Genomic DNA, 9646 nt, shown 5'->3' on the forward strand with positions numbered 1-9646 from the left:
GTCACTATCATAAAAATGCTCCCTCACTGCCACCTTGTGCACCTGTCTATCTTCGTTCTCCTGAATTAGATCCAGCACTGTGCCGTTGACATAAAAAGCTCTCCTGAATACATTTCAAGAAATCTGCTCATATAAACACCTTACATTATGACTATCCCAATTAATGTTGGGGAATTTGAAATTCCCTAATATAACTATTATTATTACACACCTCAGTGAATTGCCTATATATCTGCTCCTGCCCGTTGACTGTTTGGGGACCTAAAGTGTATTATGAAGCTCACCTGACCTATAACTTTTATGTTGAATTTGGCTAGGATGAGCACAAGAGCCTTCACTTCAGGGGTGATTCATCAGACTTCCTAGGCGCTTTTATCAAAACAAAGTTTTTTCTAAGAATGTAGTTAAGAACATAAGAACTAGAAGCAGGAGTAGGCAGCAGGAATGGGCGCCAGGGACAGAGGGCCCCACCGCCGGGGCCAGGAGTGGGGAGGATAAGAACATAAGAACTAGGACAGGAGTAGGCCATCTGGCCCCTCGAGCCTGCTCCGCCATTCAATGAGATCATGGCTGATCTTTTGTGGACTCAGCTCCACTTTCCGGCCCGAACACCATAACCCTTAATCCCTTTATTCTTCAAAAAACTATCTATCTTTATCTTAAAAACATTTAATGAAGGCACCTCAACTGCTTCTCTGGGCAAGGAATTCCATAGATTCACAACCCTTTGGGTGAGGAAGTTCCTCCTAAACCCAGTCCGAAATCTACTTCCCCTTATTTTGAACCCCCTACTTCTGCTTTCACCCGCCAATGGAAACAACCTGCCCGCATCTATCCTATCGATTCCCTTCATAATTTTATATGTTTCTATAAGATCCCCCCTCATCCTTCTAAATTCCAATGAGTACAGTACCAGTCTACTAAATCTCTCCTCGTAATCCAACCCCTTCAGCTCTGGGATTAACCTAGTGAATCTCCTCTGCACACCCTCCAGTGCCAGTACGTCCTTTCTCAAGTAAGAAGATCAAAACTGAACACAATACTCCAGGTGTGGCCTCACTAACACCTTATACAATTGCAGCATAACCTCGCTAGTCTTAAACTCCATCCCTCTGGCAATGAAGGACAAAATTCGATTTGCCTTCTTAATCACCTGTTGCACCTGTAAACCAACTTTTTGCGACTCATGCACCAGCACACCCAGGTCTCTCTGCACAGCAGCATGTTTTAATATTTTATAATTTAAATAATAATCCCTTTTGCTGTTATTCCTACCAAAATGGATAACCTCACATTTGTCAACATTGTATTCCATCAGCCAGACCCTAGCCCATTCACTTAGCCTATCCAAATCCCTCTGCAGACTTCCAGTATCCTCTGCACTTTTTGCTTTACCACTTATCTTAGTGTCGTCTGCAAACTTGGACACATTGCGTTTGGTCCCCAACTCCAAATCATCTATGTAAATTGTGAACAGTTGTGGGCCCAACACTGATCCCTGAGGGACACCACTAGCTACTGATTGCCAACCAGAGAAACACCCATTAATCCCCACTCTTTGCTTTCTATTAATTAACTAACATATTAACTAACAATTAACATATATAAAACACAGCAAGAATTTGTTATCAATTACAAACATGAATAAACACAACAGCGACATAACTCTTAATGAATTCCCCCTTAACTGTTCCAATTCAATACAAAATCCAATAAACCAAAACCCCTTTCAAGGGCGTGGCCCAGCACACTGTAATCTCATTTGAATGGGACTGGTGCTTTCCCTGAGATTCTGGTCCAGTTTCCAACCAGCAGATACAAAACTCCTTCAGGAAAGCAAACTTACCAAGGCAGTTTGCCACACCCAATGTGTTTTCAGTTCACTGTAACAGTTTGAAAATAAAACAGAGAAAACAGGGAAACACTGCTTCTTCTTCTGCAGTCCAAATGAACAACCGAAAATGAAACCAAAACACTAAACCCCCTCTCACCTGACAGCCACAGCCCAGCTCCACCCACAAATGACATTACTGAAGTCATGCTACAAGCCATGTGGTAAAACAAAACCTTTCTTAAAGGAGCACTCACATGACACCTATAATACACTCCCAGCAATCTGACTGCCCGCTTTTTGATTTCTAAGCTCTACCCACAAAGCCTCATTTGAACACCCTTCCAAGATTTCGTCCCTCCTTACTACAGTAACTGACTCCTTACTTAATAATGCAACACCGCCACCTCTTTTACACCCTCCCCTGCCTCGCCTGAAGATCCTATACCCGCAACCACATCACTGTCTTGGCAACAATATCACAATTCCACTTTTCAATACATGCCCTTAACTCATCAGTCTTACCTATAATGCCCCTAGCATTAAAGTAGAGACCATCCATCCTCACCTTACACCCTTGGAACTCAACATGGCTGAACTCCATCTGTCTTTGTTCCTTTACTGTAGTATGCTGTGACCTTATTGTACGAATGCTCTGTGTCCCATCCCTCTCCTGAACTAGCACAAACTCCTCCCAACAGCACTAATAATAGCAAACCCACCCACAAGGATGTTGGTCCCAATCTGGTTCAGGTGCAGACCGTCCCACTTATAAGTTTCCTATCTTCACCAGAAATGGTCCCAGTGATCCAGGAATCTAAAACCCTCCCTCCTGCACCAACTTTTGAACCACACATTCATCTGCCCTACTCTCCTATTTCTGTACTCGCTAGCACGTGGCACTGGGACTAATCCAAAGATTACAACCTTTGAGGTCCTGCTTCTTAAACTGCTGCCTACTTCCCTAAATTCTTGACGCAGGACCTCATCCTTCATTCTACCTATATCATTGGTACCAACGTGTACCATGATCTCTAACTGTTCACCCTCCCCCTTTAGGATGCCCTGCCACCATTCACTGACATTCCTGACCCTGGCCCTAGGGAGACAATACACCACCCCGGAGTCGAGTCTGTGACTGCAGAATCGCCTGTCTGTTCCCCTAACTAATGAATCCCCTATCACTATCGCTCTTCCTTCCTTCTTCCTCCCCTCCTGCACAGTCAGGCCGCTTGTGGTGCCAGAAGCTTGGCTTTGGCTGCACTGCATGGAGGAACCAACACCCTCATCAACTTCTAAAATAGAAAACTGATATGATAGTGGCACCCCAGGGGACTTCTCCATTACCTGCCTGTTTCTCTTGGAAAGTCTGGTGGTCACCCTTCTTTCCTCCAGTTCCTTGAGCTGGGGTGTGACCACCTCTCTAAACGTGTCATCCACATAACTCTCAGCCTCGCAGATGCGCCAAAATGTCTCCGGCTGCTGCTCGAGCTCTGAAATCCAGAGCTCAAGGTTCTGCAGTTGGGAGCACTTCCTGCACATGTGATCATCGAGGATGCCGGTAGGGTTCATGTCTTCCCACATAGGACAGGTCACACACTTCACCCAGCTCCACACTCCCTGCCCCACCCTCTCTGCCCAATCTTCCCTGGCCAGGAAATTATGACATGGAGTTGGATCTGGGGTCTGAGTTGAGTACCCCACACAACCTTGGCTACCGCATGTCCCAGGGGGTGAGGAGATCCTTGATGAGGTACCAAAGGGCCTGGCTCCTGATTTCCCAGGAAAAGAGAAGAAGAGGGGATAGGGAAGCAGACCAAAAGAGAGAGTGATGGTAGGACACATGCAGAATAGAAATTGGAGATGCAAAGTCAAAAGACTTGCAGACAAAAAAAACGAAAGAGTGAGAATAAAATATGGTGACAGATAAAGTGAAAGAAAGAAGCTTAGAAAAGAGTAGTGGAAAGAAGAGATAGAAAGAATTTGAGAAAGGGGAAAATAGAGGGACAATCACAGGAGAAACACATTCTTTCTTTTATTTGTGTTTGTCAGCCAATTAAGTCAGCCAGTAAATGAAATGAAACTCGAGAATGGTTCGCAGGATTAGGGATTGCAGTTACATGGATAGACTGCAGAAGCTGGAGTTGCTTTCCTCAGAGTACAAAAGGTTAGGAGAATTGATAGACTGTTTAAAGTCACGAAGGGTTCAAATAGAGTAATATAGGGAAACTATTTCCACTGGCTGGAAATCAATAATAACTGGAAGACAAAGATTTGAGGTGATTGGCAAAAAAACAGAAACAACAGCCGGAATTTAGCCGCCGTTCCTGCTGGCGGGATCGTCTGGTCCCACCGACGGTGAACCCCCGCCACGGGTTTCCTGGCGGTAGGAGATGTATTAACCAGGAAACCCATTGACAGTGGTGGGACCAGTGGGGTTTCCCATTGTTTGCACCCTGCGGTGGGGGGGGGGGGGGGGGGGGGGGGGGGTTGGAATGTGCTGCTTGATAGGGTAGTGGACAAAGATTCAGTAGAAACCTTCAAAAGGAAATTGGAGAAATACTTGAAGGAGATCTTGTTAAAGTGATCATAGAATCATAGAATTTGCAGTGCAGAAGGAGGCCATTTGGCCCATCGAGTCTGCACCAGCTCTTGGAAAGAGCACCCTACACAAGCCCACACCTCCACCCTACTCCCGTAACCCAGTAACCCCACCTAACCTTTTTGGACACTAAGGGCAATTTATTATGGCCAATCCACCTAACCTGCACATCTTTGGACTGTGGGAGGAAACCGGAGCACCCGGAGGAAACCCATGCAGACACGGGGAGGATGTCCAGACACTGGATAGACAGTGACCCAAGCTGGGAATCGAACCTGGAATCCTGGAGCTGTGAAGTAACTGTGCTAACCACTGTGCTACCGTGATGTGAAGTATTTTAAAAAATAAATTTAGAGTACCAAATACATTTTTTCCAATTAAGGGGCAATTTAGTGTGGCCAATCCACCTACCCTGCACATCTTTGGATTGTGGGGGCGAAACCCACGCAAACACGGGGAGAATGTGCAAACTCCACACGGACAGTGACCCAGGGCCGGGATCGAACCTGGGACCTCGGCGCGCCGATGTGGTGAAATATTGTCACAAGCAGACTTACATTAACACTGCAATACAGTTACTGTGAATAGCAGGGAAATGGGATTAACTGGATTATTCTTTGAAGGAACCGGTGCAACTTCGGTGAGCTCAATCATGGCCTCCTCCTGCACTGTAATTCCATGAAAAAGAACCAAACAGCCAGTGTGACAGACTGAGAGTTGAATCAGAGGAAAGAGTTCCCCATGGGCTCACGCCAGTCTTGCTGGTTCAAATACAGGTACTATTCGCACAGTTGAAATATGTAACTATAAGTTACATATATAATGATACAATCAGCAATGTGTTTGCTTCGCATGACCATTTCATTTATCAAGGATCTAGGGCGGGATTCTCCCCTACCCGGTGGGGCGGGGGGTTCCGGCGTAATGGAGTGACGGGAACCACTGCGGCGTCGGGCCGCCCCAAACGTGCGGACGTCTCCGCACCTTTAGGGGCCAAGCTCTCACCTTGAGGGGCTAGGCCCGCACCGGAGTGGTTTGCGCTCTGCCGGCTGGCGGGAAAGGCCTTTGGTGCCGCGCCAACCGGGGCTGAAAGGTCTTCGCCGGGCGACGCATGCACGGTAGCGTCAGCGGCTGCTGACGTCATCCCTGCGCATGCGCAGGGGAGGGGGTCTCTTCCGCCTCTGCCATAGTGAAGACCATGGCGAAGGCGGAAGAAAAAGAGTGCCCCCACGGCGCAGGCCCGCCCGCGGATCGTGGGCCCCGATCGCGGGCCAGGCCACCGTGGGGGCACCCCCCGGGGCCAGATCATCCCGCGCGCCCCTTCCCCCCCCCCACCAGGACCCCGGAGCCCGCCCGCGCCGCCTTGTTCCGCCGTTCAAAAGGTGGTTTAATCCACGCTGGCGGGACAGGCATTCCAGCAGCGGGACTTTGGCCCATCGCGGGCCGGAGAATAGACGGGGGTGGGCCCGCCGACCGGAGCGGCGCGATTCCCGCCCCCGCCGAATCTCTGGTGGCGGAGACTTCGGGACACGGCGGGGGCGAGATTCACGCCAGCCCCCGGCGATTCTCCGACCCGCCGTGGTGTCGGAGAATCCCACCCAATCTCTAACGAGAGGTTGACCTTCCTGAACACTCTAGGCAAATACTGTAAATGGTGAAATAAATCATTTGTAACCGAACACCTGAAGCACTGACAAGCTTCACCAGCAACATTTATTCAAACTACCTCTCAATATATTTCTTCAATGATCTGAGTTCTTAATGGAATTTAATATTCCACATGGGATTTAATAAGCCAAAAAGAGACAGCTTTCACTCTGGCCTATCGTTGAGCTTTTCTCATTTGGGGGAGGATGCAGTTATAACTAGCGATGGATTAAAACAGTGACGATTGTCATGATATTCAGGTGAACATCATAGCAAATACATACATACATAATGATGGACAGATCAACGGACCAATCAACACACACAACACGACAGCCAATCACAGACAAGAGCATACACAGTACAAAACAGGGAACACGACACTTCCTGGGCACTCGAGCAGGAGACGGCTCAGGGCATAGACCTCATTGCCAGCCACTCAGACATTCACCATGTGCTGAGTACCAGAGTTTACTATGTTAATAGTTGATTGAAATAAAACTGCGTTGTACCATTCGCAACCGTGTTGGTTCGTCTGTGTATCAGAGTACCCAACACTTCAATGATGAGAAAAATCCAGGCACCTAGTCTACTCATAGAAGCATCTGAAAAGAGCAGACAGGATAATTCTCACAAAGGGGCGGAATTCTCCCCCAACGGCGCGATGTCCACCGACTGGCGCCCAAAACGGCGCCAATCAGACGGGCATCGCGCCGGCCCAAAGGTGCGGAATGCTCCGCATCTTTGGGGGCCGAGCCCCAACATTGAGGGGCTAGGCCGACGCCGGAGGGATTTCCGCCCCGCCAGCTGGCGGAAATGGCGTTTGTTGCCCCGCCAGCTGGCGGAAATGGCGTTTGGTGCCCCGCCAGCTGGCGCGGAAATGCGGCGCATGCGCGGGAGCGTCAGCGGCCGCCGACAGTTTCCCGCACATGCGCAGTGGGGAGCGTCTCTTCCGCCTCCGCCATGGTGGAGGCCGTGTGGAGGCGGAAGGGAAAGAGTGCCCCCATGGCACAGGCCCGCCCGCGGATCGGTGGGCCCCGATCGCGGGCCAGGCCACCGTGGGGGCACCCCCCGGGGTCAGATCGCCCCGTGACCCCCCCAGGACCCCGGAGCCCGCCCACGCCGCCTGGTCCCGCCGGTAAATACCAGCTTTGATTTACGCCGGCGGGACAGGCAATTTCTGGGCGGGACTTCGGCCCATCCGGGCCGGAGAATTGAGCGGGGGGTCCCGCCAACCGGCGCGGCCCGATTCCTGCCCCCGCCCAATCTCCGGTACCGGAGACTTAGGCGGGGGCAGGGGCGGGATTCACGGCGGCCAACGGCCATTCTCCAACCCGGCGGGGGGTCGGAGAATGACGCCCAGGGTCTCTAAAAAAATGAATGGAGGCATTTTATAGGACTGACCAAAACACAATGTTGTGGGGGAGGGGGAAGGTGTAACAAGCAGGTAAAAGGATGGCCTTAACTTTTCAGACCTTAACTGTCTCAGCCTATTTCCTGACATGGCAGATACACTCCCATCTGCAAAATTACCTTTTCTCCCTCTATTTTGGAACTGTTTAACTGACTCTGCCTAATACCTTTCCATATCATCGCAGAGGTGATTTTTAGATTGAAGAAAAAGTATACCTGCTCAAATGATATTAAACTCCCTTTGTAACAGTAGTCAGCATATCTGCTTCATGATCTTCACCTATCGTTTTCTCCTCCCTTCTATTGGTCGCTCCCATAATAGGGATTCTTGCTTCCCGCTTTCCTATCTGACAAAGCGTCTCCACCCTAAACGTTGACCTGCATTTTTGCTTTTCAGATGTTGATGACCCTGTTGCAAAACCTCAGTGTGCTGTTATTAGAGGATTTAAAAGGCAATTGTTTCCCCCCACTATTCTCCCATCTCCTGAAGGTGTTGAGCAGGGTGGCACGGTAGCACAGTGGTTAGCACTGTTGCTTCACAGCGCCATGGTCCCAGGTTCAATTCCCGCTTGGGCCACTGTCTGTGTGGAGTCTGCATGTTCTCCCCGTGTCTGCGTGGGTTTCCTCCGGATGCTCCGGTTTCCTCGCACAAGTCCCGAAAAACGTGCTGTTAGGTCATTTGGACATTCTGAATTCTCCCTCTGTGTACCCAAACAGGTGCTGGAGTGAGACGACTACGGGCTTTTCACAGTAACTTCATTGCAGTATTAAAGTAAGCCTACTTGTGACACTAAAGATTAAAAAAACAATGATGCACCGTCAATTACCACAAGACAAGAATGGTGGAACAATCGAGGCTTCATTGAGCAAGATGTTGTGCCTCCTGTAGCTGGAACCAGAATGGCTGCAGCGCAAGTGAGCACACTCTTTTATACGCCGCCTGCTGGGCGGAGCCAGCAGGCAGGGATTTACCATTGTACCTCTAATGTACGGGCAGTGCCATAATACATATAATATACCACTAGTGGTGACTATCACAAACAATAATAATAATCACTTATTGTGACAAGTAGGCTTCAATGAAGTTACTGTGAAAAGCCCCTAGTCGCCTCATTCCGGCACCTGTTCAGGGAGGCCGGTATGGGGATTGAACCCACGCTGATGGTCTTGTTCTGCATTACAAGCCAGCTGTTTAGCCCATTGTGCTAAACCAGCCCCTGGGTTACAATACTGGGATACAATTCCACTGGTGCCTGCAACCATCCAGCTTCATGTTTAACTTTTGGCCCCCAGCCTCAACAGCCCTTTCTGAACCTTTGTGCTTGATTTTATGTGGCCACTTGCTGTCCTTCGGGAGAAAGCAAGGAGCGAATAGGAAAAGCAACTGATCATGAAAATAAATGACAGCTATACTTACCTAAAATGGCTGCCACTGAAGCCAGAATTCAAACAGCTGTTATTAGGGAACTTTATTGCTCACACATAATCCAGTGCAGCCTGACCTGTCAACAAACGAACCCTGCAATTTCTACCCCGTGTGGTTTTGAGCAGCACATTGAGTCCAGCAGATCTCAGCTGCAAAGCCAAAAACTGACAGGCAATCTCGAATAGTAGCGGAGAATGTTCAGTAACTTAAATGACACAAGAGGATGACTTATTAACCATAATATTTAATTTGTAATCATATTGCAGACATTCCTAACCACACTCATGTAAACTCAGATCGTTCTAGTTTACGTGTACTTTGGTAACTCAGACACAGTGAGTGGATGGGTGTTTTCAACACTCTGATACCTAAAATATTCCACGGTGAATCACTACCACGTCCAAATGTGTGGAGCAGTCACACGTTACAGAGTAGGGTTCGGACAGGCAAATTACAACATTTTGTAGCAAATCAGCACCAAGTTTTATTTAAGCAGTTAAAATAGTATAGGGGCTGGTTTAGCACAGGGCTAAAGAGCTGGCTTTTAAAGCAGACTAAGGCAGGCCAGCAGCACCGTTTAATTCCCGTACCAGCCTCCCCGAACAGGCGCCGGAATGTGGCGACTAAGGCCTTTTCACAGTAACTTCATTTGAAGCCTACTTGTGACAATAAACGATTTTCATTCAATAGTTTAAACAGAAAAAGTAGGACTTAGTGTGAGGGTTAA

At 48.8% G+C, this 9646-nt stretch overlaps 1 long non-coding RNA gene across 3 annotated transcripts in view; it reads right to left on the bottom strand.

Moving 5' to 3' along the window:
* Positions 1-9106, bottom strand: part of LOC140400717 (uncharacterized) — a 72838-nt gene extending 63732 nt beyond the window's left edge. For all 3 annotated transcript variants that reach the window (XR_011938093.1, XR_011938092.1, XR_011938090.1), the window contains exon 1: positions 8911-9106. This is a non-coding gene — a long non-coding RNA (uncharacterized lncRNA). The remainder of the gene's footprint in view (positions 1-8910) is intronic.
* Positions 9107-9646: the final 540 nt, after the last annotated feature.

Source organism: Scyliorhinus torazame, chromosome 2, assembly GCF_047496885.1.
Source record: "Scyliorhinus torazame isolate Kashiwa2021f chromosome 2, sScyTor2.1, whole genome shotgun sequence".
In the NCBI taxonomy this organism is placed as follows: domain Eukaryota; kingdom Metazoa; phylum Chordata; class Chondrichthyes; order Carcharhiniformes; family Scyliorhinidae; genus Scyliorhinus; species Scyliorhinus torazame.